Here is a 4,427-nt window from a genome sequence, read left to right on the forward strand (position 1 = left end):
TCAGCCATATTTGAAATTCAATTAAAAATTGATAAAATTTTTGTCGTCTAATCCATCGATGGTATCATTTACTACTATACAGTCCCTTCAAAATCCATTTAGGACCGTCCCAAAGCGATTTTTTTTCCGGAGATATAGCAATTCGAATTTCGATAAATTGTATCTCGTAAACGCGTAATCTGTAAGACAAAGTTGGTGACTCCCCGGTCAATGAAGGCAAGGTGGATGACTCCCCGGCCAATGAAGGCAAGGTGGATGACTCCCCGGCCAATGAAGGCAAGGTGGATGACTCCCCGGCCAATGAAGGCAAGATGAATGACTTCCCGGCCAATGAAGGCAAGGTGGATGACTCCACGGCCAATGAAGGCAAGGTAAATGACTCCCCGGCCAATGAAGGCGAGATGGATGACTCCCCGGCCAATGAAGGCAAGGTGGATGACTCCCCGGCCAATGAAGGCAAGGTGGATGACTCCCCTGCCAGTTAAATTGCTTTTACAATGATTTATGAAATCTTTTTCTTTTGTATCATAACTGCGTGAATTACAATGTCGTTTGTGTGATGCATTTTTCTCATCACGTTTCAAACTCCAGCAGTAGTCACCTAACATTGCTGAATTCCACCTGCCTTGATATCTTCTTTCAATCTCCTTCATATCTTGATGGAATCTTTCCCCTTGTTCTTCACTGACTTCTCCCAGATTTGTGGGGAAAAAGTCCAAATGAGAATAAAGAAAATGCAGTTTTACACTCATGTGTTACGTCCAACCCTGAGTATTGGCGAGAGAGGAAGATGGAGAGGGTACGGAAGGACGGTTGACTCAATCTCACAGGTATACGCACGGAAGCGTACAGCTGTGAGTCGTTCGCACTCTTTTAAAGTCCCAGAATGAGAGTCAACGTTCTGAAGGGACATTATGACACCTGTTTCAATGGACAGTGCGAACGTTGGTCCTACTTTTTAGGTCAAGGAACTTAATCCTTTTGACCTGGGATTGGACTTCGTGCAATCTTAGGCGTTATAGAGAACGGGATACGAGTGGGGCGATTTAAAAATTACTCGGAGGAATCTTTAGTAAAATTTTAAAAACTATTTATTTCAATAAGGCTAAAGCTAATTTACATAATTAAACTAAGTCTAGTTACAATGATCTTATTATAAAATTGTGAGTGAGCGTGTGTAGCGTTTTCGTTGATAACAAATTTTATGTGTGCGTGTGTGTGTGTGCGTGTGTATGTGTAGAAGAGGAGGAGGTGATTATTACGTGTTGGTGGCAAGGAAGGAAGTCCATGGACAGACAGGGATTAGGTGTCTCAACTGGACGAGCAAAAGGGAGGAATTTCCAGGGACGTAAACTGTGATCAGTCTGTCCCCTTCGTTGGAGGTGGATGCGAACAGCCGGACGATCCAACCCCAATCAGCAGATTGAGAATCGGGGTGGACAGGAGGGGCAGCTGGGAGCTGATTAAAGAGGGAAGGAGAGGGGAGGAATCGTTCCTCGAAGGGCGGGGGAGAGTAATCGAGGATTTCGAGAACGTCAGGGAGAGTAATCGAGAATTGGAGGGATTGTCAGGTCGAGCGGTTCTGTCAGTGTTGGTGTGGGTGAGTACGACACTGGTGTATAGTTAATCGAGTCGTTGAGAGCTGGTGATGTTAGTGGAGGTACCCTTTCGGGTGACCGCGGCGTTACGATTACGGTAGGGCGGCTGCAGGTCGGCTCTACCGGTATTGGATCGTTGGGTACCGGACGGTTCCGCGAACTCCGCCGGAGATAAGGAGTTCGTCCACGTTTATTCTTGTTTGATTTAGACCGCACTATAATTGAGTAAATGGTTGAAATGTATATATATATATATGTGGGTATGTATTTTTGGTCGCGTGCGCTAGTACAAAAAGGGAGGGGGGAAGGCGACATGCAATTATAGACTTACTGGTGATGTTGATTATGTCGAGTGAGTCAGTTCCCAGCGTCCACGTAAGCCCAGCCAAGGATAGCAGTGACGGGTGTCTCCCCTCTATCAACTTCAGAGGTCACCGGACCAGTCAACTAATGGGTTGCGCGAGTTGAACTTTCGCGAACCTTGCGTGGATTTGACTGGTTTAACCTTTGAGAACTTCCAACGTGAGTACTTAAAATAACCGCGCACTTCCGACGGTTACTATTAAACTGTGTGAACTAGCGACGTGGATTCGGCAACTGTTTTTCTGAGCGTCTACGCTTCCACGGGGCCTCTATTTATACCCCGAAAAAAGGGCGTAGTGCCCTTTGTCTAGGATGCAATAGTTAGTTGCAATGTCGCGCGAGATTTACGATTTTTAAAAGTGTCCTATCGTTGTTAATCTAAAGTACACTGTTAAAAGAGGTTTAGAGAACAAAAGGAATGATTTATGTTTTCTCTAAAAAGGGGCAAGATTGCTTTAAGCGAGTGATCAATTCCGTCATCCTCGCGGAAAATATGGCTAAGTAAACAGCTGTGAGACATTATCTCGTGTTTTTATGGTTTTGGTGGCGACGCGGCGCCTGTTTTTCTGAAGGTGGAATTGTTGGTCAACAATTCGAACAATAGGTTGAATTTTTATCATCGCGTGACTTAGGTCCGTTTGTGATATTTTTCGCAATCTTGTCCCTTTTAGGCCTGCATTAGTGTTGTTATTTTTCCGGGTTGATTGACGTTTACGAGTTTTTCGCGGAGCCTGGGTGATCTGTTATTCAATTTTTATAAGGGGACCCCTGCTCGCGTCTCGCAGGCGCCAATCGTAGTTGCGGCGGAGCCGATTCTCTCGAAAAAAAAGAATCTGCATCTGCAGGACGTAACACATGTTACAACCTAATTTTTTGAAGTTATCCAGCATGATCTCAACTAGATCTTTATAATTAGCTTCCTTTCGATTCCCTAAGAATCCTTTAATGACTGCTTTGAAACTTAACCATGCATTTTTCTCATTGACGGTCATTGTTTCCGCAAAATGTTCATCCTTCATTAGTTTTCTAATATCTGGACCAACAAAAATACCTTCTTTAATTTTCGCTTCACTTAAAGATGGAAACTGTTGTTGCAGATATCGAAAACAGTTACTCTCTCGGTCCAGTGCTTTTACAAACTGCTTCATTAGCCCAAGCTTTATATGCAGGGGAGGCAACAGAACATTGTTTCGGTCGATCAGCGGTTGCTGAGTAATATTATGCGAACCTATTTCTAGTTTTTCTCTTAATGGCCAATCTTTTTTTATCCAGTGTAGGTCTTTCGCTCTGCTGTCCCACTTGCATATAAATCACGGGAATTTAGTATAACCTGTTTGTTGTCCAAGAATCATTCCAATAGCTTTTAAATCACCACAAACTTTCCATTTATGTTCATCATACCGTATTGACTGAAAAACCAAATTCATGTTGGTGTACGACTCCTTCAGATGCGCTGAATAAACAATGGGAATAGACGCATACCTATTACCATTATGCAAAAGCACACCTTTTAAGCTTCTTTTCGAGGAATCTATGAAAAATCTCCAATCCGCACTGTTAAACTTAATTCGTATTTATCCAACAAACCCGAGACATCATTACAAAATACTAAAGAATCTTCTTCGGTGAAAAACCGTGAAAACTCTTTCTCGCGGGACCTATACCACGAAAAGGATGTTTTTGGAAGAAGAAGATTACGCTCTTTCAATCTAGAGCCTAAAAGTTCAGCTTTTTCTTTCAATAGATCTAAATCCCTGACTAAATCGTTCAGTGCAGCTTGATCGTACAACCGCGGAGTCGTCTCTAAACTATCTAAATCATACATAACATTGTTATCCTCATTAATAGCTTGTTCCTCATATTGAAAATTTGTCTGAGATGTTCCTGACTTTTGAGGAACAGGTAGTGGATCCATAGAGGATCTTGGAGTCGGCTTTGTTACGGATGGTACATCCGGATATTTTATAAAATTTTTATTCGTACTATTGTAACCAAATACATTGCATAAGCAGAAATAGCACTCATCGTGACTCTTTGGTTCTCGCCAGATCATCGGTGTGCTGAAATGGAAATATTTTGGTTTACCAATATACCATGATCTTAAGACTTCCACACAAGATTTGCATGATTTGTGCGGAACCCAACTTTTATCCTGATGAGTAATTTCACGATTAAAGTAATCATAATACCTCTCTTTTAAAGAATCATTTATAGAAAATATATGCTTCGAGAGCATATATTTTCCACAAATATAGCAGAATCGATCAGGATTATTAACACAAACCTTCTTAGACATCGCAAAAATTAATGAAAAAATCAGAAATAGAAAAAGATCTTTGCAAAAGTATAAAAACTGCAAGTAAATATATGACGTTATAAATTTTCTAGAATACAAAAACTGGAAAGGAGCAACAAATGAATGAAGAATGTTGGAATGGATACGGCCGATACGGGGCAATATACTAC

The sequence above is a fragment of the Trachymyrmex cornetzi genome, unplaced genomic scaffold (genome assembly GCF_001594075.2).
Source record: "Trachymyrmex cornetzi isolate Tcor2-1 unplaced genomic scaffold, Tcor1.1 scaffold841, whole genome shotgun sequence".
Classification (NCBI taxonomy): domain Eukaryota; kingdom Metazoa; phylum Arthropoda; class Insecta; order Hymenoptera; family Formicidae; genus Trachymyrmex; species Trachymyrmex cornetzi.